Here is a 27,746-nt window from a genome sequence, read left to right on the forward strand (position 1 = left end):
CGTCCTTCTCCACGAACTGGTTTCCTTTTTGAAGTTCCAAATTGTCCCACTATTACTACCATTTTCCTATAGCTCAGCATCACCTTTCCTTCCTACTTATCTTTTTTTTTTTTTTTTTTTTTTACGGTACACGGACCTCTCACTGTTGTGCCCTCTCCCGTTGCGGAGCACAGGCTCCGGACGCGCAGGCTCAGCGGCCATGGCTCACGGGCCCAGCCGCTCCGCGGCACGTGGGATCCTCCCGGACCGGGGCACGAACCCATGTACCCTGCATCGGCAGGCGGACTCCCAACCGCTGCGCCACCAGGGAAGCCCTATTCTTTTTTAAGACTCAAAAATTATTGTATTGCTTTTATCCTATATATAAGATGCAGTGTACTTTGCTTCCTGTGATAAATTTTCCTTTAAGAAACAGTTTTACAATACTTTATTCATTTCAAATGATTAGATTACCTGAAAAGGGAAGGTGGTGGGGTGCAGCAACAAGAAAAAGTAACTCTGTCTCAACTGTAATTACCCAAAGGATCATACCCTAACCATGTAGGCTATTTCATCAGAGGAAATTCTACCGTACATCCTAGGGTTTTCCTTGATAGTAGAACCGTTTGAGGTAGGATAGGTGGTATTATCCCAGTTTTTTCACAGAGGGGGAAACAGTTGGAGAAAAGAAATAACTTGGTAAGACCACATAACTAATAAATGACATCAGAACTAAAGCCCGGCTTTTGGAGTCCTAGAGCCAGGTTCTTACCATGCTAACATTTCGCTTGCCTCTTTATTATAAAACTTGTTTACTGTGTTAAATTATCATGATTCTTCAAAATGACAAAAGTGAACAGATAGAAACGTAACTGTCACCATAAAAGAGCAAATATAAAGAATTCTTCAACTGTTAGATCAGGAGTGCCATCTGAGCTGTGCCTTGATGGCCAGCTGTGAGTCATGTTAGAGAGGGGCTTCTGTCCAGATTCATTCTAGGCAAGGCAGAGAGTGGGTCACAAACCTGTTCCTGTTCTCACACTTGTTTTTCATTGCATTTTTAATTTAAGTCAACAATCAGATTAGGTTCTGCTTAACTTGCAGGGATCAGTTAGTTCACCTTTCTCCTCCTCAGCCCACTTTCATGAGCGTAGGAGGTATATTCTTCCTCTCCCTGCAGTGGTACTGGTTGGTCTCTAATAAAGAAATCTGGAAAACTGACTCTATTAAGTCAAAAACTTGAGAAAGTCTTATAAATCTAATGAAATTACCCACGTGTGGTGCTCCAGTGCCAAGGTCACAAATGAGTAATCCTGACTTTATCAAGTGACTCTCACTTTGATTTTTAAAAGTCTGTTTGTAATTAAATTTTTCTTTAAATATGTGATCCATTTTCATCTGAAGAACTTAGGCTGTTCCCGTAACCAAATACCTAAGCTAAGCAGTATACGTGCATGACCAGCACCCCACTGTTCTTGGTGGAGTATATGGTATATTTGGTTTAAATACCATTGATATGATCAGATGATGAGGATTTTTTTCTAGAATAGGACAAACTTAGATACTAAAATTACCTGATCTAAAGAATGAGTATGGCTGATTTATGTCATTCATATTGATCCTATTTCACCTCTTTATGTCTGCTAATGACCAAATTCATAACTTCCTTGTAAGGAGGTATTCAGAAGAGTGAAAAGTGGGGAACGTCTGGGTTTTGAAGTCTGACTTGACTTTGCACCTGGCTTTGCTGTTTAATAATTGGATGACCTTAGAGGAGTCACTGATTAACCTCTCTCGGCTTACCTTCCACATCTGTAAAGTGTATATATTAATAGTACTTGCGGGCAGGCAGCTGGGTGTGGGGCGGGGGCTGGTGTAGGGACTGTGGCAGTGCGCGGGGACCCGGTACAGTGGCTGCAGGGCTGAAGAGAAGCTACTAAAGTTCCTGTGGACGCAAAGTAGAATTTCATAAGAACATAATGGATGGAGAAGTGAAAACCTATGGTGGCTGTGAGGGCTCTGATGCCATGTATGTCAAATTGATATCTTCGGATGGTCATGAATTTATTATAGAAAGAGAACATGCGCTAACATCAGGACAAAAAAGGCATGTTGAGTGGCCCAGGTCAGTTTGCTGAGAACCAAACTAACGAAGTCAATTTTAGCGAGATCCCTTCACATGTGCTATCAAAAGTATGCATGTATTTTACCTACAAGGTTTGCTACACTAACAGCTCCATGGAGATTCCTGAATTTCCAATTGCACCTGAAATTGCACTGGAACTGCTGATGGCTGCAAACTTATATAATAAATTATAATAAACTTAACTTTTTTCAGTATTTAATACCTGTAGTTAGTAGTTTTTTCGTATATAGCATGTTGCCTGTGTGCAATTGAACTTTAAAGTTCGTTGCACAGCACATTGCCTTCTGTTCTTTTGCATAGCAATCAGAGTTGAAATTTCTTTGCTACATCAGCAAATTAAGGACATTTTTACAAATTGAGAAATAAATATGCCAGTTCGTAGGTGTTTTTGCCTTATCCTTTGGATGTGATTTTTAAAATTAGAACAGTGGTGATAGAGTAAATGCTGAAATTTAGGCATAAATTCAACACGTTCTACAGGTAAATAATGGGGCTACGTGTTTTTATGTTTTTAGTGTTGTTTTAAAAACCTATTCTGATCTTAATAGCTGTCATTAGCATTACTAGACATGCAACTGCATATAATTGCATTATAAACATATTTATAACTTAGCCAAAATACTGATTTTTATAACTGTCAAAGACAAGAGAGTTGAAATTTCTTATGTGTCTTCTGATAAACTGCAGTATTGTTTAAGTGTATCTTGTCTTTTTGTTTATTGCTACAATTTAAGAACTTTATTTAAAATCAGTTTTGGAAGATTACTAGGTACAGCTTTTGGAGCAGAGACTTTTTGAACTGTAGCCACATGGTCAACAAGTAAACTACATGACTTTAGTTTCATGTGCATTTTGCATTTTGGCCAATCCATTGACTATAATGTCTCCTTTGCAATATTCATTCTTACACAGTCCCTTGTGATTACACTTCTCATTATTTAAATATGTTTTAAAAGACTCACTGTGAACTTCATCTAGATCCTAAGAGCAAGACTTCTGACAATTCCAGTCTTCCTCCATTCAACTGAAATGTTATATGAAAAACGTGGAGAGATGCAGTACAAATCTAATAATGCACTTTGATATAGCATATTTCTTCTATTAATGTATGTCCCACTAGACATGATATCCATAATGTGGGTCTTCTGAACTCAAACTTATAAAACAGGTCATTCAGCTTTTACGCTAAGACAAAAAAATTTTTTGAACTGTAATAGAGGGTCTCTGCTTAGTCGTGGAAAAAGAAGCACTAGAGTTGGGGTTATTATCGTCTCTATCTTAGTAGTAAAACAAAGCTGTTATTATAGGGTCTATAAATTTAAGTCTTCAGCTTACTTCTTTAAGACTGGTTCAGTATGGACCAGTTTTTCTGGAACCTGCAGAAACCATAAACAACCAAGATCAATAAAAGTAATTTTTCCTCTTAGAAGACCTAACATTGTTATTGAAAGCAATTAAATATAAATGTTAATTGCATATATTTTAGTAACATCTTAAGACATACTGTTACATATTTTAGTATAGAATTATCAAGTACAAGAATTATATTCTGGGGGCTTCTCTGGTGGCGCAGTGGTTGAGAATCTGCCTGCCAATGCAGGGGGCATGGGTTCGAGCCCTGGTCTGGGAAGATCCCACAATGCCACAGAGCAACTAGGCCCGTGAGCCACAATTACTGAGCCTGTGCGTCTGGAACCTGTGCTCTGCAACAAGAGAGGCCGCGATAGTGAGAGGCCCGCGCACTGTGATGGAAGAGTGGCCCCCGCTTGCCACAACTAGAGAAAGCCCTCGCACAGAAACGAAGACCCAACACAGCCATAAATAATATATAAAGTAATTAAATTTTTTAAAAAATTCAGGGCTTCCCTGGTGGCACAGTGGTTGAGAGTCTGCCTGCCGATGCAGGGGACATGGGTTCGTGTCCCAGTCCGGGAGGATCCCACATGCCACGGAGCGGCTAGGCCCGTGAGCCATGGCTGGTGAGCCTGCGCGTCCGGAGCTTGAGCTCCGCAACGGGAGAGGCCCCAACAGTGAGAGGCCCGCGTACCGCAAAAAAAAAAAAAAAAAAAAAAAAAAAATTCTGCAACTTGGTGACAAATAATGCCAATTATAAAACTAAGTGGTGATCTTAAAGGTCAAGGTGATAGCTAGAATACAGTTTAACTTTGATCCATTTTAGTAGGTTACTTTATATGTTAGGTCCAGAAGTTACCTGAAGTTCAAAATATTGAAATAGAACTGAAAGATTAGGAAAAACTGTATATCTTGTGGCACATGATACTTGCATGTTAATAAAGACTATTGACTGAAAAAAAAAAAAACAGTACTTGCCTTTCAGGCACCTGGCACTAAAAGTGGGTTCAGAAGGTCCTCCAACTAATATGGCATGAGCTCTGACCAGTCAGAACAAATGCTGGCCATAGTGCAGAAGAGAGGGTCAAGAGTAATTGTGGGACACTCTGAGGAAGGGATGGGACCAGTTGGGGTAGGAACTCGGGAGACTCCAAGCCGCAGCCATTTATCAATCAATGTGGAGATGTTTCTGTATTTTAACTCGTATCTGTGCATACTTGCTTAGTATGAGCCCTGCCTGTCATCAGTGACATAACGTAGACTCCATAAATGACTCCCTTCACTCCAGCACATGCAGCTATTTTGGAAGTTTACACAACTAGTGACTTGCACATCCAAGGCACATGACTATTTTGGGTTGGAGACCTAACTGGTCTCTGTTTCCAGAACTCTTTTTTCTTCACTTTAGAAATGCTATTTGGCTCTCAAGATTGTTTCTGTTCAAGCCACCATGAATATTAAATATCATCATGGTGGTTGCTGGACTGATGAAAAAAAATTAATGTTTCTTTTTGACAATTTAGACTTCATCAGTAGGAATGTTTTAGAATTTTATTCCTGTGAGCTTCCTTCCCAGAGGTATGGGATATATCCACACATAGTTATTAGTAAAAAACTTTTTTCCTGATAGTAAACACAAAGCAAAAATCTACAGTAGATACACAAAGGATGAAAGAATTTAAGCATACCACTACAGAAAAAGCATAAATGAAGAGAACAAGAAGAAAGGAACAAAGGAACTACAAAACAGGAAACAATTAACAAAATGGCAATAAGTACATACCTATCAGTAATTACTTTAAATGTATATGGACTAAATTCTCCAATCAAAAGACAAGAGTGGCCGAATAGGTAAAAAGGCAAGACCCATGCAGACGTAAGGACACACACAGACTGAAAGTGAAGGGATGAAAATAGATATTCATGCAAATGGAAACCAAAAGCTGGAGTAGCTATACTTGTATCAGACAAAATAGACTCTGAGACAGAGTAATAAGAGATAAAGAAGGGCATTATATAAAGATAAAGGGATCAATTCATAAACAGGATATAACATTTGCAAATATTTATACACCTAACAGAAGCATATAAGTATATAAAGCAAATATTAACAGATGTAAAGGGAGAAATAGTAATACAATAACAGTGGGGGACTTTAATATTCACCTTCGTGAATGGATACATCATCCAGACAGAAAATAAGGAAACATCAGCCTTAAATGACACAGTAGACCAGATGGACTTAACAGACTTGAACAACATGGGCTGGGGCAGCAACCCCCCATGCAGTCAAATTCATGTATAACTTTTGACTCCTCCAAAACTAATAGCCTAGTATTGGCCAGAAGCCTTGCTGATAACACAAATAATCGATCAGCACATTTTGTATGTTATATGTATTATATACTGTATTCCTAAAATAAAGCTAGAGAAAAGAAATGTTAAGAAAATGATAAGGAAGAGAAAATACATTTACAGTGCTGTACTTGTTGATACTGTAAGTTTACACTGTTTACAAGATGAATCATCTGTCAGTAAAATACTGTCTTATACAAAACACTGCAGATGTATGTATTATTAACACTAGACATCAAAAATGAAAAAATTCATATTTATTTACAGGTATAACAATTCATGCATTGATAATGAAGCAGTAATATGATTGTTTTATGGTAGTCTTGTGTAATCCATAGGAATACATCACAGTATCCTAGCCTACACACTAATGAATGAATCACTGAAAATTTCATGGCACAAAGTATCAGTCGTATTCATAATATAGTACTGGAAACACTGTTACACATTTTTTAAAAAATGTATCTGTGATGATAGGTTGATACTCAGTTTTCTCTAATTACGGGAGAGAGGCATACTGTATGGTAATATAATTCTTTGAAAGCAAAGTTATAAAACAGTAAGAAAACTAACACATTATTAGTTTCATATTAAATATCACTCACCTTATGTCTATGTAAGGATAGACTATCCACTTCAATACAAGTCTTGTGCACAATGTTCTACACATATATTTTCGTATATTTATTGAAAAAAATCTATGTATAAAGTGCCTCCACACAACTCAAACCCATGTTGTTCAACAGTCAACTGTATATAGAACATTCTATCCAAAAGCAGCTAAATACACATTCTTCTCAAGTTGCACATGTGACATTCTCCAGGATAGATCATATGTTAGGCCACAAAACAAGTCTTAATAAATGTAAGACTGAAATCATATCAAGAGTCTTTTCCATCCACAATGGCTTGAAACTAGAAATCAATTACAAGAAGAAAACTGGAAAATTCACAAGTATGTGGAGATTAAACAACATATACTGAACAACCAATGAGTCAAAGAATAACTCAAAATTTTAAAATACCTTGAGACAAACGAAAATGGAAATGCAACATAGCAAAACTTAAGAGATGCATCAAAAGCTGTTCTAAGAGAGGTTCATAGTGATAAATGCCTATCTTAAGAAACAAGAAAAATTTCAAATCACAATCTTACTTTACACTTCAAGCAAAAGAAGAACAAACAAAACCCAAAGTTAGAAGAAAGGAAATTATGAAATCAGCAGAAATAAAACAGGGGCTTAAAAAAACAATAGAAAACATGAAACTAAGCTGGTTCTTTGAAAAGATAAACAAAAATTGACAAAACTTTAGCTAGACTAACCAATAAAAAAGAGGACTCAAAATCAGAAATGAAAAAGGAGATATTACAACTGATACCAAAGAAATACAAAGGATCATAAGAGACTGCTATGAATAATTATACACCAACAAATTTGACAACCTAGAGAAAAGGATAAATTCCTAGTATCATACAACCTACCAAGACTGAATTATGAAGAAATAGAAAATCTGAACACGCCAATTACTAATAAGGAAATTGAATCGGTAATCAAAAACCTCCCAACATGGGCTCCCCTGGTGGCGCAGTGGTTGAGAGTCCGCCTGCCGATGCAGGGGACACAGGTTCGTGCCCCGGTCTGGGAAGATCCCACATGCCGCAGAGCGGCTGGGCCCATGAGCCATGGCTGCTGAGCCTGCACGTCCGGAGCCTGTTCTCCACAGCAGGAGAGGCCACAGCAGTGAGAGGCCCGCGTACCGCCAAAAAAACAAAACAAACAAAAAAACCTCCCAACAAACAAAAGTCCAGGAACAGATGGCTTTACTGCTGAATTCTACCAAACATTAAACAATACACACCAATTCTTCTTAAACTCATCCAAAATAAAAAGACAGAAAAGGAGAGAACACTTCCAAACTCATTTTACAAGTCTAACATTACCCTGACACCAAAACCAGACAAGGATGACACCAGAAAACATAATTACAAGAAAATATCCCTAATGTACATAAATGTGAAAATCCTCAACAAAATATTAGCCAACCTAATTCAACAATGCATTAAAAAAAATGCACCATGACTGAATAAGTGGGATTTATTCCAGGAATGGAAGGAGTAAATCATCTGCAATTCAATATAATATGCTGCATTAACAAAATGAATAAAAATCTTATGATCAAAGGTATTTCTAAATGGGCTTAGGAGATTAGCATGCTTCATTTCCAGAATATTTCTGCAGTGATTCAGGAGCTGGAGACAAGATGGCAGAGTAGAAGGACTTGAGCTCATCTCCTCTCACAAAAACACCAGAATCACAACTAACTGCTAAAGAACCATCAACAAAAAAAGACTTGAATCTACCAAAAAAAAAAAAAGACATTCTGCACCCAAAGACAAAGAAGAAGCCACAACAAGGTGATAGGAGGGGTGCTGTCATGATCTAATCCAATTCCACACCTGCCAGGTGGGCAACCCACAAACTGGAAAGTAATTATATTGCAGAGGATCTCCCATAGGAATGAGAGTTCTAAGCCCCATATCAAGCTCCCCAGCCTGGTGGGTCTGGCACTGGGAGGAGGAGCCCCCAGAGCTGGTTTTGAAGGCCAGTGTGGCTTGAGTGCCAGAGCTCCACAAGACTGGGGGAAACAGATACTCCACTCTCGGAGAGTGCACACAAGTTTTTATGTGCACTGGGACCCAGGGCAAAGCAGTCACTCCATAGGAGCTGGGGCCACACCTCCCTGCAAGGTGTGGAGGGTCTCCCAGGGAGGCAGGGGCTGGCTGTGGCTCACTGTAGGGACAAGGACACTAGCAGACACCCCAGGGAATACCCATCAGCATAAGCTCTCCCGCAGGTTGCCATTTTGGCACCAACACCTGACCCTAGCCAACAGCCTGCAGGCTCCAGTGCTGGGATGCCTCAGCATCCCAGGGTGGAAACACAGCCAATGCCCATCAGCAGACAGGCTGCCTAAAGTCATCCTGAGCCAAAATCCACCTATAAACACACTGCTTGACATGGCACTGCCCACCAGAGGGATAAGACCCAGCTTTAGCCATCAGTGGGCAGGCACCAGTCCCTTCCACCAGGAGGCCTACACAAGCCCCTAGACCAGCCTCACACACCTGCGGGCAGACACCAGAACCAAGAAGAATTACAATCCTGCAGGCTGAGGAATGGAGACCACAAACACAGAAAGTTAAACAGAATGATATATGTTCCAGATGAAGGAACAAGATAAAACCCCAGAAGAACAACTAAGTGAAGTGGAGACAGGCAATCCACCTGAAAAAGAATTCAGAGTAATGACAGTAAAGATGATCCAAGATCGTCAAAAAAGAATGGAGGCACAGACCTAGAGAATCCGAGAAATGTTTAATAAAGAACTAGAAGTTTTAAGGAACAAACAGAAATAAACAATACAATAACTGAAATGAAAAATACACTAGAATGAATCAATAGCAGAATAAATGGGACAGAACGAATAAGTGAACTGGAAGAAAGACTGGTGGAAATCACTGCCGGGGAACAGAATAAAGAAAAAAGGATGAAAAGAAATGAGGACAGTCTAAGAGACCTCTGGGACAACATTAAATGCACCATATTCATTCATATTATAGGAGTCCCAGAAGGAGAAGAGAAAAGGCGTGAGAAATTATTTGAAGAGATAATAGCCCAAAACATCCCTAACATGAGAAAGGAAACACTCACTTGAGTCCAGGAAGTGCAGAAAGTCCCATGCAGGATAAACCCAAGGAGGAACACACTGAGACACATAATAATCAAGCTGACAAAAATTAAAGACAAAGAGAAAATATTAAAAGCAACAAGGGAAAAGCAACAAATAACATAGAAGGGAATCCGCATAAGGTGATCTGCTGATTTTTCAGCAGAAACACTGCAGGCTAGAAGGGAGTGGCATGATATATGTAAAGTGATGAAAGGGAAAAACCTACAACCAAGAACACTCTACCACCAAGGCTCTCATTCAGATTCAATGGAGAAATAAAAAGCTTTACAGACAAGCAAAAGCTAAAAGAATTCAGCACCACCAAACCAGTTTCACAACAAATGCTATAGGAACTTCTCTAGATGGAAAAGAAACAGACACAACTAGAAACAAGAAAATTATGACCGGGAAAGCTCACCAGTAAAGGCAAACATACAGTAAAGGTAGGACTCTTCCACAAACAAATATGATATTAAAACCAGCAATCGTGAGAAGAGGAGAGTACAAATGCAGGATATTGGAAACGCATTTGAAATTAAGAGACCAGCAACTTAAAACAAACTTGTATATATACAGACTGCTATATCAAAACCTCATAGCAACCACAAACCAAAAATCTACAATAGACAGACGTGCAAAAAAGAAAAAGCAATCCAAACACAACACTAAAGATAGTCATCAAATCACAAGAGAACAAAAGAGGAAGGGAAGAAAAAAGACCTACAAAAACAAATCCAAAACAATTAACAAGAAGGCAATAAGAACATATATAATTACCTTAAATGTAAATGGATTAAATGCTTCAACCAAAAGACAGACTGGCTGAATGGATACAAAAACAAGACCCAAATATATATTGTCTACAAGAGACCCACTTCAGATCTAGGGACACATACAGACTGAAAGTGAGGGGATGGAAAAAGATATTCCATGCAAATGGAAATCAAAAGAAAGCTGGAGTAGCAACAGTCATATCAGACAAGATAGACTTTAAAATAAAGACTATTGTAAGAGACAAGGAAGGACATTACATAATGATCAAGGGATCAATCCAAGAGGAAGATATAACAATTGTAAATACTTATGAATCCAACACAGGAGAACCTTAATACATAAGGTAAAAGCTAACATAAAAGGGGAAACAGACAGTAGCAAAATAATAGTGGGGGGGGATTCTCTGGTGGCACAGTGGTTGGGGGTCCACCTGCCAATGCAGGGGACAGAAGTTCAAACCCTGGTCCGGGAGGATCCCTCATGCCACGGAGCAACTAAGCCCATGCACTACAGCTGCTGAGCCTGCACTCTAGAGCCCACGAACCACAACTACTGAGCCCACGTACCACAACTGCTGAAGCCCGTGTGCCTAGAGCCTGTGTTCCACTACACGAGAAGCCACCACAGTGAGAAGCCTGCACACTGCAATGAGGAGTGGCTCCCGCTAGCCGCAACTAGAGAAAGCCCACGTGCAGCAATGAAGACCCAACGCAGCCAAAAATAAATGATTAATGAAATGGAGAGATGAAGCTGTCTTAATAAATATTAAAAAAAAATAATAGTGGAGGACTTTAACACCCCACTTACACCAATGGACAGATTATCCAGACAAAAAATAAGTAAGGAAACACAAGCTTTAAATGGCACAACAGACCAAATAGATTTAATTAATATTTATAGGACACTCCTCATGAAAGCGGCAGAATACAGTTTCTTCTCAAGTGCTCACAAAACATTCTCCAGGATAGATCACATCTTGGGTCACAAATAAAGCCTTGGTAAATTTAAGAAAATTAAAATCATATCAAGCATCTTTTCCGACCACAATGCTATGAGATTAGAAATCAATTACAGGGAAAAAAAAAACTGTAAAAAATACAAACACATGGAAGCTAAACAATAGGCTACTAAGTAACCAAGAGATCACTGAAGAAATCAAAGAGGAAATCAAAAAATACCTAGAAATAAACGGCAATGAAAACTAGACGACCCAAAACCTATAGGATGCAGCAAAAGCAATTCTAAAAGGTAAGTTTATAGCAATACAATCCTACCTCAAGAAATAAGAAAAATCTCAAATAAACAATCTAACCTTACTAGAGAAAGAACAAAAAAAAAGAACCCCAAAGTTAGTAGAAGGAAAGAAATCATAAAGATCAGAGCAGAAATAAATGAAATAGAAACAAAGAAAACAGTAGCAAAGATCAATAAAACTAAAAGCTGGTTCTTTGAGAAGATAAACAAAATTGATAAACCTTTAGCCAGAATCATCAAGAAAAAAAGGGAGAGGACTCAAATCAATAAAATTAGAAATGAAAAAGAAGTAACAACTGACATCACAGAAATACAGAGGATCATGAGCGACTACTACAAGCAACTCTATGTCACTAAAATGGACAACCTGGAAGAAACGGACACAAATTCTTAGAAAAGTACAACCTTCCAAGACTGAACCAGGAAGAAATAGAAAATATGAACAGACCAATCACAAGCAATGACATTGAAACTGATTAAAAATCTTCTAACAAACAAAAGTCCAGGACCAGATAGCTTCACAGCTGAATTCTAGCAAACATTTAGAGAAAAAATAACACCCATCCTTCTCAAACTCTTCCCCAAAAAATTGCAGAGGATGGAACACTCCCAAACTCGTTCTATGAGGCCACCATCACCCTGATACCAAAACCAGGCAAAAATATCACAAAAAAAGAAAATTATAGGGCAATATCACTGATGAACAAAGACGCAAAAATCCTCAACAAAATACTAGCAAACTGAATCCAACAGCACATTAAAAGGATCATACACCATGATCAAGTGGGGTTTATCCCAGGGATGCAAGGATGTTTCAATATCTGCAAGTCAATCAGTGTGATAGGCCACATTACAAATTGAAGAGGGGAGTTCCCTGGTGGCCTAGTGGTCAGGATTCTGGGCTTTCACTGCCATAAGCTGGGTTCAATCCCTGAATAGGGAACTAAACTCCTGCAAGCTGTGTGGTGGCATGGCCAAAAACAAAAACAAAACAAATTGAAGAATAAAAACTATATGATCATCTCAGTAGATGTAGAAAAAGCTTTTGACGAGATTTAACACCCATTTATGATAAAAACTCTCCAGAAAGTGGGAATAGAGAGAACCTACCTCAACATAATAAGAGCCATATATGACAAAGCCATAGCTAACACCACACTCAATGATGAAAAGCTGAAAGCATTTCCTCCAAGATCAGGAACAAGACAAGGATGTCCACTCTCATCACTTTTATTCAACATAGTCTTGGAAGTCCTAGCCACAGCAGTCAAAGAAAAAGAAATAAAAGGAATCCAAACTGGAAAAGAAGTAAAACTGTCACTGTTTGCAGATGACATGATACTATATATAGAAAATCCTAAAGATGTTACCAGAAAACTACTAGAACTCATCATGAATTTGATGAGGTTGCAGGATATAAAATTAATACATCGAAATCGGTTGCATTTCTATACACTAACAATGAAAGATCAGAAAGAGAAATCAGGCAAACAATCCATTTACCATTGAATCAAAAAGAATAAAATACCTAGGAATAAACCTATCTAAGGAGGCAAAAGACTTGTACTATGAAAACTATAAGACGCTGATGAAAGAATCTGAAGATGACACAAACAGACGGAAAGATACACCATGTTCTTAGATTGAAAGAATCAATATTGTCAAAATGACTATATTACCCAAGGCAATCTACATATTCAATGCAATCTCTATTAAACTACCAATGGCATTTTTCACAGAAGTAGAACAACAAATTTTAAAATTTGTATGGAAACACAAAAGACCCCGAATAGCCAAAGCAATCGTGAGAAAGAAAAACGGAGCTGGAGGAATCAGGCTCCCTGACTTCAGACTATGCTACAACTCTACAGTAGTCAAAACAGTATGGTACTGGCACAGAAACAGAAATATAGATCAATGGAACAGGCTAGAAAGACCAGAAATAAACCCACACACCTATGGTCAGTTAATCTACAACAAAGGAGGCCAGAATATACAGTGGAGAAAAGATAGTCTCTTCAATAAGTGGTGCTCGGAAAACTGGACAGCTACATGTACAAGAATGAAACTAGAACATTCTCTAACACCATACCCCAAAATAAACTCAAAATGCATTAAAGACCTAAATATAAGACTGGGTACTATAAAACTCTTAGAGGAAAACACAGGCAGAACACTCTTTGACATAAATCACAGCAATATCTTTTTGGGTTTACCTCCTAGAGTAATGAAAATAAAAACAAACGGGACCTAATTAAACTTAAAAGCTTTTGCAGGGCTTTCCTGGTGGCGCAGTGGTTGAGAGTCCACCTGCCCATGCAGGGGACGCAGGTTCGTGCCCCGGTCCGGGAAGATCCCACATGCCGCGGAGCGGCTGGGCCCGTGAGCCATGGCCCTGAGCCTGTGAGGCCACAACAGTGAGAGGCTCGCGTACTGCAAAAAAAAAAAAAAAAAAAAAAAAAAAATTTTTCAAGGAAACCATAAACAAAAAGACAACCCACAGAATGGAGAAAATATTTGCAAATGAAGTGACTGACAAGGGATTAATCTCCAAAATATATAAACAGTGGATGCAACTCACTATCAAGAAAGCAAACAACCTGGGCTTCCCTGATGGTGCAGTGGTTAAGAATCTGCCTGCCAATGCAGGGAGACACGGGTTCAAGCCCTGGTCCAGGAAGATCCCATATGCCACACAGCAACTAAGCATGTGCACCACAACTACTGAGCCTGCACTCTAGAGCCTGCGAGCCACGACTAGTGAGCCCCCATGCCACAACTACTGAGGCCCGTGCACCTACAGCCTGTGCTCTGCAACAAGAGGAGCCACCACAATGAGAAGCCCGCGCACTGCAACGAAGAGTAGCTCCCACTCGCTGCAACTAGAGAAAGCCCACACGCAGCAATGAAGTCCTAACACAGCCAAAAAATAGATAAATTAAAAAAAAAAAACAATAAAAAAATGGGCAGATCTATATAGACATTTCTCCAAAGAATACGTATGGATGGCTAACAAGCAAATGAAAAGATGCTCAACATTGCTAATTACTAGAGAAATGCAAATCAAAACTACAATGAAGTTATCACCTCACACTGGTCAGAATGGCCATCGTTAAAAAATCTACAAACAAATGCTGGAGAAGGTGTGGAGAAAAGGGGATCCTCCTACACTTTTGTGGGAATGCAAATTGGTACAACCATTACGGAGAACAGTATGGAGGTTCCTTTAAAAACTAAATACAGGGGCTTCCCTGGTGGTGCAGTGGTTGAGAGTCCGCCTGCCGATGCAGGGGACACGGGTTTGTGCCCCGGTCCGGGAAGATCCCACATGCCGCGGAGCAGCTGGGCCCGAGAGACATGGCCGCTGAGCCTGTGCACCATGGCCACTGAGCCTGTGCATCCGGAGCCTGTGCTCCACAACGGGAGAGGCCACAACAGTGCGAGGCCCGCGTACCACAAAAAAAAAACCAAAAAACAAAAACTAAATACAGAACTACCACATGATCCAGCAATCCCACTCCTGAGCATATATTTGGAGAAAACCATAGTTCAAAAAGATACATACACCCCAATGTTCATTGCAGCACTATTTACAATAGCCAAGACATGGAAGCAACCTAAATGTCCCCTGACAGCAGAATGGATAAGAAAGATGTGGTGCATATATACAATGGAAGATTACTCATCCATTAAAAATGATGAAATAACATCATTTGCAGCAACATGGATGGACCTTGAGATTATCATACTAAGTGAAGTAAGTCAGACAGAGAAAGACAAATATCGTATGATATCACTTATATGTGTAATCTAAAAAAAGATACAAATGAACTTAGTTACAAAACAGAAACAGACTCACAGACTTCAAAAACAAACTTATGGTTACCAAAGGGGAAAGGAAGGGGGGGGATAAATCAGGAGTTTGGGATTAACATATACACACTACTCTATATAAAATAGATAATCAATAAGGACCTACTGTATAGCATAAGGAACTCTACTCGATATTTTGTAATAATCTATATGGGAAAAGAATCTGAAAAAGAATGGATATATGGATATATATAACTGTATTACTTTGCCATACACCTGAAACTAACACAATATTTCAAATCAACTATAAAAATTAAATTTAAAAATCTTATGATCTCAGTAGATACAAAAAAGCATGACAAAAATTTAATTTCCATTTATAATTCAAAAACATCTCAATAAAGTGGGCTTGAAGGAACATATTTCAACATAATAAAGGCCATATATGACAAGCCCACAGCTAACATCATACTCAACAGTGAAAACCTGAAAGCTCTTCCTCCAAAATCAGGAACAAGAGAAGGATGCCCACTCTCACAACTTTTATTCAATACAATATTGGAAAGCCTAGCCAGAGCATTTAGGCAAGAAATATAAATAAAAGGCATCTAAATTCACAAGGAAGAAGTAAAAATGCCACTATCTGCAGATGACATGATATATAGAAACCCCAAAGTCTTCACACACACACAAAACTGTTAAAACTAATTACAAATTAAATAAACTTTCAGGATTCTGAAATAATACACAAAAATCTACTGTGTTTCTATTCAGTAATAACTATCACAAAGAGAAATTAAGAAAACAATCCAATTTAAAATTGCATCAGAAAGAATACTTAGGAATAACTTTAAGCAGGGAGATGAAAGACATGTACACTGAAAACTATAAGACACTGATGAAAGAAACTGAAGAAGGCACAAATAAATGGAAAGATATTCCATGTTCATGGATTGGAAGAATAGTGCTAAAATGTCCACACTGTCAAAACAAGCTACAGATTCAATGCAATCCCGATCAAAATTCCAATGGCATTTTTTTCACAAAAATAGAGCAAAAAATCCTAAAATTCATATGGAAACACAAAAGACCCAAATAGCAAAAGCCATCTTGAGAAAGAAGAACAAAGTTTAAGTCCTCATACTCTGTGACTTCAAACTATATTTCAAAGCTATAGTAATCAAAACAGTATGGTATTGGCATAAACACAAACACAAATATAGATCAATGGAACAGAATAGAGAGCCCAGAAATAAACCCATGCATATATGGTCAATTAATTTATGACAAGGAGCCAAGAATATACAATGGGGAAAGGGCGGTCTCTTCAATAAATGGTGTTGCAAAAACTAGACAGCCACATACACGAGAATGAAACTGGACCACTATCTTATCTCATACACAAAAAGTAACTCAAAATGGATGACAGTCTTGAACTTAAGCCTTAAAATCATAAAACTCCTAGAAGAACAGGTGGTAAGCTCCTTGACATAGGTCTTGGTGAGGACATTTTTGTATTTGACAACAAAAGCAAAGGCAACAAAAGCGAAAGTAAACAAGTGGGACTACATCAAATAAAAAAGCTTCTGGGGCTTCCCTGGTGGTGCAGTGCTTGAGAGTCTGCCTGCCGATGCAGGGGACACGGGTTCATGCCCTGGTCCGGGAAGATCCCACATGCCACGGAGTGGCTAGGCCCATGAGCCGCGGCTGCTGAGCCTGTGCTCCGCAACGGGAGAGGCCACAACAGTGAGAGGCCCACGTACTGCCATAAATAAATAAATAAATAAATAAATAAGCTTCTGCACAGCAAAGGAAACAATGAACAAAATGAAAAAACCTACCAAGTGGGAAAAATATTTGCAAATGTCATATATATGATAAGGGGTTAATATCCAAAATATATAAAGAACTCATAAAACTCAATAGCAAAAAACTAAACAATCCAGTTTAAAAAAATGGACAAAGGATCTGAGTAGACTTTTCTCCAGGGAAGACATTCAGATGGCCAACAGGTACATGAACAGGTGCTCAACATCACTAATCATCAGGGAAATACAAATCAAAACTGTAGTATCACCTCATACCTGTAGAGTGGCTATTATCAAAAAGACAATAAATGTGTTGCTGAGATGCGGAGAAAAGGGAACCCTCATGCACTTGGTGGGATTGTAAATTGGTGCAGCCCTTATGGAAAACAGTATGGAGGTTCCTCCAAAAGTTAAAAATTATTCTAGGACTTCCCTGGTGGTCCAGTGGCTAAGACTCCAGGCTCCCAATGCAGGGGCCCCAGGTTCCATCCCTGGTTTTGTAACTAGATCCCACATTCATGCCACAGCTAAGAGTTCAAATGCTGCAACTAAAGATCTTGCATGCTGCAATGAAGACCTCACGCAGCCAAATAAATAAAGAAATAGATAAACATTTTAAAAATTATTCTACCATTATGATCCAGCAATTCTGCTTCCGGATATTTATCTGAAGAAAATGAAAGCACTAACTTGAAGATATTTGCACCTCCATGTTTACTGCGGCATTATTTACAATACCCAAGACATGGAAGCAACCTAAGTGTCCACTGATAGAATGAAATGATAAAGAAAATGGGATAAATATACATATAATGGAATATTATGCAGCCATTAAAAAGAATAAAATCTTGCCATTTGCAACAAAATGGATGGACCTTGAGGGAATTATGGGAAATGAAGTAAGTCGGACAGGGAAAGACAAATACCATATGACCTCGTTTATGTGTGGAATCTAATCAAATGAACAAGGAAAACATGTTCATAGATACAGAGGATTGGTGGTTGATGGGCAAGGGGTGAATGAAATGTGTGAAGGGGGTCAAAAGGTACGTATTCCAGTTATCAAATAAATAAGTCAAGGGAATGTGACATACAGCATAATGACTATAGCTAATACTATTGTATATTTGAAAGTTGCTGAGAGTACATCTTAAAAGTTCTCATCACAAGAAAAAAAATTTCTAATGCTGTATGCTGTCAGATGTTAACGAGACATAGTGGTGATCACTTTGCAATATGTACAAATATGGAAACACTATACTGTACATTTGTAACTAATATATTGTTATATGTCAATTATATCTCAAGAAATATTACTTCACCCCAATCTCTCCATCTTCAAATACAGGTAAAGTGTCATATATTATTTTCTTCAAGGAAAAAAAGTTGCTTGGAAAATCAGACAAGTCAACATATCTAAGTGGTTTCAGTTATGAATAAACTCAAGTAAATCAAGGAAGGATTTTCAAAATGGAAGGGATTTAGCAGCTTATATCTTTTAAAACTGCTAAATGAGAATCCCATCCTTTACAAATGCTCTTTGAGCATTTAGAAAGTAATGCACTCAGGGATGCTGTAAAATGGGTTCTTATCTAGCCTAATCTAAAATTCCTCAAAGATCCTTCCAATTCATCCAACAAGAATTTACAGAGCATGTATTCTATGTCAGACTCCCTGGAGTCTGATGATACAGAAGAAAGCAGAAAAGTGTCCTTCTGGAACATAGAATCCAATAGAGGAAACAGACAACAGTTCGAGAATCACACACGAAAAAGTGAAATTATATTGCAGTAAGACAATAATGTGATAAGTGCTACTGAAAAAAATAAAAAGAGGTACATAGAAAAGTCAAACGTCTGTGGTACTCTAGAATAAAATAACTAAGATCATTTCACTGTAACAACTCCTCACTTCAGAAATGAAATAACATGACATAGTCATACCCCACAAACTATCAAAAGTGCCAAAGCATACCCTGGGCTGAAAACTGAGAATACTGGCAATAATAGCTGGCAATACTCTGGGTATTTAGGGAATTCTAATCTGAAGCAGCTCATAGATATACTTTAACGCTATCCATTCTCCTTGACTGTTCAAAAGAGAAACTTTTGGACAAATGTTAGCTGTGAAAAACTGGAAATCACTTAAGCTAAAATTCTTTCCTTGGTAATTCTCCAAAAAGGTACTCTAACAATTTGAGTCATTTTTATTACATGTATGAACTTAAATCCTCCCGAGATTATGTTATTGATACTTTTGCCAATATTTTATATAATGCAGTTCTCTCCAGACACCACTCCATTCTCTTAAGATAACAAACAGCTGCTAGTATCTCACATGTTCAGATATTTCGAGGTTTTAATTTTTCCTCAGTTAAGAAGTTTTATGGGGACTTCCCTGGTGGCGCAGTGGTTGAGAATCCGCCTGTCAATGCAGGGGACATGGGTTCGAGCCCTGGTCCAGGAAGATCCCACATGGCGCGGACCAACTAAGCCCGTGGGCCACAACTACTGAGCCTGCGCTCTAGAGCCCGTGAGCCGCAACGACTGAGCCCGTGTGCCACAACTATTGAAGTCCGCGTGCCTAGAGCCCATGCTCTGCAACGAGAAGCCACCGCAATGAGAAGCCCGCACACTGCAACCAAGAGTAGCCCCCGCTCGCCGCAACTAGAGGAAGCCGGCGCGCAGCAACGAAGACCCAATGCAGCCAAAAATAAATAAATAAATAAAGTTCTATGAATTCTCCCAACCTATTATAAGTAAAAGAATAAATCTCTGAATATCATCTTTTGACAGCGCGAATCCCATCAGACTCTTTAGATTCAATTCCTTCCCACAACTTACTGTTTCCTCTTAAGCAAAGAGCTAAGCCCCCAATCCTAAAACAAAAACAAACAAACCCACGCCCCTCCCCCACCCCAATTAGGTGAGGAATGAGAGAATACAGAGCCTGTGACCTGGGTGTTAGAGCAGTTGTGCACAGCCCTCACCCTACTGTCACCCTAGGTCACATGCACAGCACACCACCAGACCCCGCTCTTGTCCCCACTGACAACTGTCGCCCCTTGGCGGAGGGACGATTGTGGTCTCCCCCCGCCGCATTCTGTACTTCCTCCAGGAAGGCGTGCCGCTCCGCCCTCACATCCCTGTTGAGGGTCCCGGGCCTGGGGAAGTCCAGGTGGGGTGGGTGCCCTCTCTGCCGGTCCTACTCTAACCTTCACCCCACGGACTCGCTCTTATCTGGGTCCCATGGCTAGACACCAAGCTAGATGAGGACACATCCTGATGGCCGCTCATTCAGCAGAAGTCAGGTGCCTGTTGTGAGCCAGCGATGTGCTAGGTGTTGCAGAGACGGTTAAACCGGACACTGTCCCTGCCACCAACTCGCGACAACAGAAGGTGCAACCCTAGGGGCGGCCTCCCCTCCTCAAATGTCACATTGCAGCACTTTCCAACCTGAGTCATCCCCTCCGCATGCACTTGTCCACCAGTCTGCAGGGGCAGAAAGACGCCAGTGCCCAGAGAGAGCTGCAGCCCAGACGCGTGGCTCCCGTCCAGCTGCTGAAGCTCCTCCAGGAGCCCACGGTTAAATGGCCACCGACTGACTAGGCTGCTTCAAATGGGGTTCTTATCTCAGCTAAGAATCCTGATGACTGACTGCACTGTCTCACTGTTGACAAAATCACTGGCATTTTAAATTCTAATAAAAATGAGGGTACTGTTAGCTCTGGCGTGCGCTAAGACCATCCCCTAGGTGCGGGCACAAGACCTCGAGCTTACCTCTGCCCTAGCTCTCCAGCTGCCTCCGTATCTGCGTGTTTCCCACGAGGCTGGGAGCTACCCACCCATCCCATCCCCCCAACCGCACAGGTTGCAGCCAGGCTGAAAGAACAAATGAATGGTTCCTATTTCCACTTGGGTACCAGGCCCAGCTCGACCAGCCCTATAGTTGTGAGCCCGAAGGAGAGTCATTTTACCTGTCTGGATTTCACTCTCTTCATCTGTAACATGAGAAATTGAGGGAGATCTCCAAGGCCTCCCAAGCTCTCTCCCTGAGCCATGTACATCGGTAATTTTTTTAAGCACGCAGGGCTGAGAAAGCACGGGTCCGTCGGTTGCTTTTCTGCACCCAGGTGTAAAGGGTTGCCTTGCCTGGAGAGGGGCTGCAGAAGAGGAAGAGGCCTCACCCCACTGGGTTTCTGGCTCTTCCCAGACCTCTACAGACCAGGAGAAAGTGAAGGGGCTCCCCAGCCACACGGAGAGCAGGGCGCTGGGGGTGGGAATGAGTTCTTCCCCCCCCCCCCCCCCGCAGGGCAGCTCTGGGGTGATTGGGGCCAGTTCCTCAGGGATGCCTCCCACGCTTTCCCCTCCTGCTTAGAGGGAAGCTGCCGGCAGTTCCACCTTAATTTTTGGTTTTTAAGTCTATGTTCCACCTACTTCATTTAAAAAAGGCTTGCTAAGGGCTTCCCTGGTGGCGCAGTGGTTGAGAGTCCGCCTGCCAATGCAGGGGATACGGGTTCGTGCCCCAGTCTGGAAAGATCCCACATGCCATGCCGCGGAGCGGCTGGGCCCGTGAGCCATGCATGGCTGCTAAGCCTGCGCGTCCGGAGCCTGTGCTCCGCAACGGGAGAGGCCACAACAGTGAGAGGCTCGGGTACCGCAAAAAAAAAATCCTTGCTAAAAGGGAAGATTTTCAAACCTCTGATCTTTGTAAAGGGCAAACTCTTTACTCCCTTGCAAAAACAAAAGCTTCTATCAACTCCCCATTAAGGTACAGTCTGAGCTCCCTGGCACCCAAGGCTCCCCTCCAACCCCCAGCTGCAACTGCTGCTACTCCAGAGGTCGTCCTTCGCTTTCCAGCCACCCAGAGTAATGTGCGGTTCCAGAACACACTGTGTGCCACGTACCTTCGTGTCACTGCGGACGCTGTCGCCTCTGCGTACCATGCGGTTCTACTTTGCCTGAGAGCCTCTCTCCGTCCTGCAAAGCCCTGACGTCACCTCACCTCCCCCGGAAGCGTCCTCAGACCTCCTCCCGTGGAAATCATCCCGCTCCCGGGCTCCTCGTGCCTTACACTTAGCACAGTGGATACTAAATTGCTCATTATCAGCAGCGTGGGGGGAAGCCTGTGGATTCAGATCACCTGGGCCCAAACCCAGCTGCCCTACTAGGTGCGCCCAGGCCTGTGAGGCGGGAGTGTGTGCCCAGCGGAGCCGTGCGGAGGATGAGCGGGGCCTCAAGCCCTTCTGCCTTCGGAGGGTTGGTGGGCGGTGGGAGGTGCACCCACCACAGACAGGCCGTGACCTCAGTGGGGAGCCTGGGGCTGGGGGCCGAGGGTGAGGGAGGATGGGGGCTGGGAATGGTGGGGAGCAAGACCCCGCGCCTCCCCCACCGGGTCCTCAGACTTCTGACGTTTTTCTTGAAGTATCTGAGGGGTTCACAGACACCCGTAGGGCTTTTCATTTTTATCTTAACGATCCTCAGGTTGATCTATTCACTCTAAAATTATGTTGAAAGAGGACTCCTTTTGGTGAATGCACCCGTGCTTTTCTGCAACCCCACCCAGCCGAACTCGTCTGCGGTGGAAGGGGAGTACGGGACTAAGTCCCCGAGCCCTTTTCCAAAGAACAAAAAAGCGCCTACACCCTTGGGGCCGCTCCCGCGACGCCCCAGCCCCGCCCAGGGGCCCTGCGAGGCCGGCCCGGAGACCCCGCGGCCTCGGACGGGGCGCGGCTTTTCCGGGCTTGCGGCGCCACCTGGTGGCCGAGGCGCGCACTGCGGGCCGGGATCCCGTTCCACGTGGCCTTGGAGACAACAGAAGTCTCTGGGCAGAAGTCAGTGTTGGGCCCTGCGACCAACCCGGTGTGTGGGGACAGAACTGAGGCTTGGGAGCAGACAGACCTACCAGGAGTCAGCTCCTACCCCGAAGTTTCCCGCTGTGTGAACTGGAGGTTTCTTCTCTGGTAAATGGAGAGAGCAAATACCACCTGCTGGGATGCCCGGGAGAATTAGTAGAAAAGCGTGCCCAACTCGCCGCTTGGAACCTGTCAACTCAGTGCTTCTCTTTAAATTGATTCCTTTCTCACTAAAGTTTATTTATAAAGGAAGCTACTTTAGCCTCATCTTATGAAGCAGCTCTATTTTTTCAATATATGTTAAAATAAATACATAGGTAATAAAATTAGAAGACAAAAATTTCCTCCATGGACAACGGGCAACACCAGTCCATGGGATCAAGTCTAGAATCTGTGCCTGCCCAGGTGCCCCTCTTCTTTCTCTCTCTCTTCTGCCTCCTTCCATGGCCATAGTCACCCCTCACCTGTCCCCTCCTGGAAGTCCCCAGTGGGTGGGGCTCTCATCTCATTTGATACCATTTGCCTAGCAGAGATCTGAATTTGGAAAAATAGATTTCACTGTCTCTGAGGTTTCATACCCTTTTTATTTCTGGTCATACCAGAAAAAGAAAAACAAAAACTTGGGAGAGACGAAGGAGGGTAAATGCTTTATTAAAATCACAATGAGCTCTGAGCCCCCCGACTCAGACAATAGGAACCTGCTTCTTCTTGCTTTTATTCAGCTCCCTCACAAGACAGATGGCGTTTGCTCTCACATTTATGTTCCCCACCGCCCCAAAGCACACAGGTTTTTCAGCTGCTGCTCGCAAATGAAACAGTGTTAGAACTGCGAATACTTCATATACCTGACAGCTGGCATCATTTCCGGAGATCTAAATGCCAGAACAATTCCTAGAGACGATGTGAACTCTTGCCATCATGTCTCTGTGCTCAGCAGAGCTATCTGAACCACACAGGGACATTTCCGGCCAAACTGATTTACAAACACAACATAATATCACAGATCATTACAGTGCAGGTCTATTAAGGCAGATGTCTGATAATTGTAATCTAGGGCCAGTGCTAGGGATTTCTTAGTGGTGAGCTTTCCAATGCTGCTGCCGAAGGCCAGCACCTCCCCTCCAGGCTAGGCAGTCCTGGCTCTGTTAAGACTCCCATTTCTCTCCTACGTGAAAATAACCCTATTGTTTTTGTTGACTGAAAAGTAATTCAAATGTGTCTTTAAAAATTCTGTTGATGTACAAGTGTATGAGAAGTTCCCATAACCCCACCCCAGGCACCCCAATGAGAGTGTTCCTCGGCGATGTTTTCCTCACCCCGCCCCAACCTCAGGCAGAATTACTAGTTCCAGTCTCAAACTGGGCCAGCCTGGCCAGAGCTGGGCAATTGTAAGCGGCTTGCCTCTCACCAGGATTCGAGGCCATAGAGCACAGGGCAATGAAGCCACTCGGGAATTCAGGCAGGACCTCTCATTACCTACTCCTTGGTCCCTAAAAAAGAGAACTGATGGGGCTTCCCTGGTGGCGCAGTGGTTGAGAGTCCGCCTGCCGATGCAGGGGACACGGGGTCGTGCCCCGGTCCGGGAAGATCCCACATGCCGCGGAGCGGCTGGGCCCGTGAGCCATGGCTGCTAAGCCTGTGCGTCCAGAGCCTGGGCTCCACAACGGGAGAGGCCACAACAGTGAGAGGCCCACGTACCGCAAAAAAAAAAAAGAGAACTGATGGGGCTTCCCTGGTGGCGCAGTGGTTGAGAGTCCGCCTGCCGATGCAGGGGACACGGGGTCGTGCCCCGGTCCGGGAAGATCCCACATGCCGCGGAGCGGCTGGGCCCGTGAGCCATGGCTGCTAAGCCTGTGCGTCCAGAGCCTGTGCTCCACAACGGGAGAGGCCACAACAGTGAGAGGCCCACGTACCGCAAAAAAAAAAAAAGAGAACTGATGATATATTTCAAGAGATTTGGTTGTTAAGGTAAATAAATAATGGGTTTTTGGTCTCAGACTTGGCTTCCAGAAGAGGCTGGGGAGACCCAAATTCCTGTCACTGTCCCTGTCATTGCCCAGACACCCATTTCTCCTCCACGTTTATAGTTTAAGGGACTGCTTCAAATTTTGTCAACCTTAGTGCCCATTTCACCATGATTCATGGATCCAAAATAATGTCTATGAAAGATCTTGTTTTCTGATCCTAGATCCCCTAGGCTCTGGACCCTCCAACTTTCTGAAGCCCAGGCTTCCCACTCATCCCTACCAGGATAAAACTTCAGACGCCTGTGGACTGGGGAGGTGGCAGAAACCAGTGGGCCAGGTGGCAAACTGGCGGGTGTAGGCTCAAGGGGGTGTTCATTTCTTTGTGGGGCTGAGGAACTAGTGTTGCCAGATGTGGGGTAAGAGAAACCAGAAATCTGGATTTATGTGAAATTTTCTGATTTTGAAACGTTGGCAATTAATTCACATTTAAAAATATACAGCGTGGCTCAAAGGAACCAGTCTGGAGGAAGCTACCTCTTGTTCGCTGGGTAGACTGTCCTACAAAGGGCTTTGCACAGGGCTGGCTCAGCTCCTCCCTTCAGTATCTACCCCACGAGCCGAGGCCTGTTTCTATCTAGTGCCAGGAAATATGGTGCAACCTTAACTCTAATAACACAAAGTCCCTGAGCCCACGTCCACCAGCAGATGGAGTGTGTTTCCTCATTTTGTTTGAACTGGCGAAGGGTGACCAGAGGGCACGGTGCTCGTGTAACCCCCTGGAGAGGCTGCTTTCCCTGCACCGGTCAGTCCTCAGCTGCTCTTTAACAGTGAACTCTGTCCCCAGCCCTGGAGCTTGTGGGTGCCTCTGCCACTAGCCACATCCCTGTGAACAGTGCATTCAGAATCCCTGTCTCTGTCCCTCTCCATCTCCCAAAGTGATGCCAGCCTGGGAGTGGTTTCACCTGCCCTTCCGCTGGCCTGTGGTTCTGGTGTTATTTCCCCATTCTTGTAGTTAATCAAATTGGCTCACATGTAAGAAGCTGACAAAGGAACGTGTTGGTTAGCAAGACTGGAAACTGTTCTTCCTAGATCTACTACAAATAGTATCATTGATAAAAGGTTCCCTTCTCGAACGTGTGCACTTTGCTAAGTGGTGAAAGTGTCAGCAGACAGTGGACTTTCTGTTGCCTTATTACTTCAAGTTATAGACCAGCCTGTCTCAATTATCACCCAGGAGGTGGTGCAGGGCCTCTGCTAACTGGACCTGAGGAGGGGCAGGTATAATGAAGGAGACAAATGTGTCTAGTGTCTCTCATTCTCTGAAAAGCTTTCCAGAACTCAGGAACCCAGGAATCCATATTCTCATAGAATTGGTTCTAATTTGACCCCCCTTGCTGGGTGGTCAGATAATTAAAGGGGAGGCCATCACCCACAGGCCCCGGCCGAGCCATTCCTGAACATTAGTTGCTGCCTCACAAATGGGGAAGGTCTTTTTCAATTTTCAGGAATTGAGCTAAAGCCAGCTGTTCTAAGGTAAGCGCGTTTAGTATGGGACCAAGCATAAAAGAGGAACACAAAGTGTAAAGACAAAGTCATCCTCACAGACCATCAGCTAGCAAAGTGGCCTTCAGGCGACAGCAGCCTCCCAGGTCTCCCTCGGCTGCTCTGAAGCTCCTCCCTCCTTTCTGCTCTTTTCAGGGCTGACTGCCCCTCCAGCTTCCACTGCTAGACAGACTTCCTCAAAAGCAGATGAGCTTGTCCGCACGGAAATCCTCCAGTGACTCCTGTTTTTAAGACAAAGTCCCAACTCCCCAGCCCGGCACTCAGGATCTGGCCCTGTGCGCTCTACTCCTCACCATTCCTCTACCCTCAAATGGTCTCTGCCCCTCCTTTGCCTAAATAATTCTTCATGTCAAATGTCATCTCTCAGAAATCTCCCTGCTCCCGCCCCAGCACCCTGGCCAAGCTGCCTCCTCTGGCTCCATCGAATCTTGGGCAAACGGAGGTGCTGTGCGGGGGCCACGTGAGGGCTCGGCGGGGGCTGCTCACAGCATCTCACTAGTCACTCTTCTTCCTCCTCAGTACATGGCAGCATAGGCTTCATTCCTCAGCCTCCCGTTCAGCTAGAAGTGGCCATATAACTTCACACTGGCCAGAAGAATGTAAGCCAAGGTGCTTCGTGAAACTTCTCTGAAATGCCCCCCAAAGAGGGGAGCTGGCCCTTCTCTTCTGGCTGGAACGAGGAGGGTATGGCGGGGGCTCTGGCTGCCATCTGGGCCCATGTGACGACCTTGGCAATGGAAACCACACCAGGCAGAACTACAAGGCAGGAGCTGTGGTCTCTGACATTGCCAAGGGCTGGTCCTGCCTCAGCCAGACCACCTCCAACTCTGAACACGGGAGAGAAAATAAACTTCCTTGTTTAAACCACTGTTATTTTGAGAACTGTTCTGATAACTGGGCCTATTCAGACCAGCGCCCTCCCTGTCACTGCCTCATGCCTCTCACGTGAACGTAGGCACACTGAGTGACCCAGGGGTTCGAAGCTAATTCTGACTGCCATCCTCACTGCGGGACACATCTCCATGGTTAGAGCGCTATCCTCGAGTGCCCTGAGCACTGACCACCTGAGCTGTCCCCTGTACAAGGCCACAATGAGTGGTCTACTGGTAGGGACACCATCTTTTACATCCATGTTTCTGGCCCCTGGT

General features: G+C 42.8%; 1 pseudogene; it reads left to right on the forward strand.

The window, feature by feature from the left end:
- The first annotated feature begins 1,958 nt into the window (after window positions 1–1,958).
- Window positions 1,959–2,298, forward strand: LOC103076751 (transcription elongation factor B polypeptide 1 pseudogene; annotated as a pseudogene).
- The last annotated feature ends 25,448 nt before the right edge of the window (window positions 2,299–27,746 follow it).

This window comes from Lipotes vexillifer, unplaced genomic scaffold (genome assembly GCF_000442215.2).
Source record: "Lipotes vexillifer unplaced genomic scaffold, Lipotes_vexillifer_v1.1 scaffold2000, whole genome shotgun sequence".
In the NCBI taxonomy this organism is placed as follows: domain Eukaryota; kingdom Metazoa; phylum Chordata; class Mammalia; order Artiodactyla; family Lipotidae; genus Lipotes; species Lipotes vexillifer.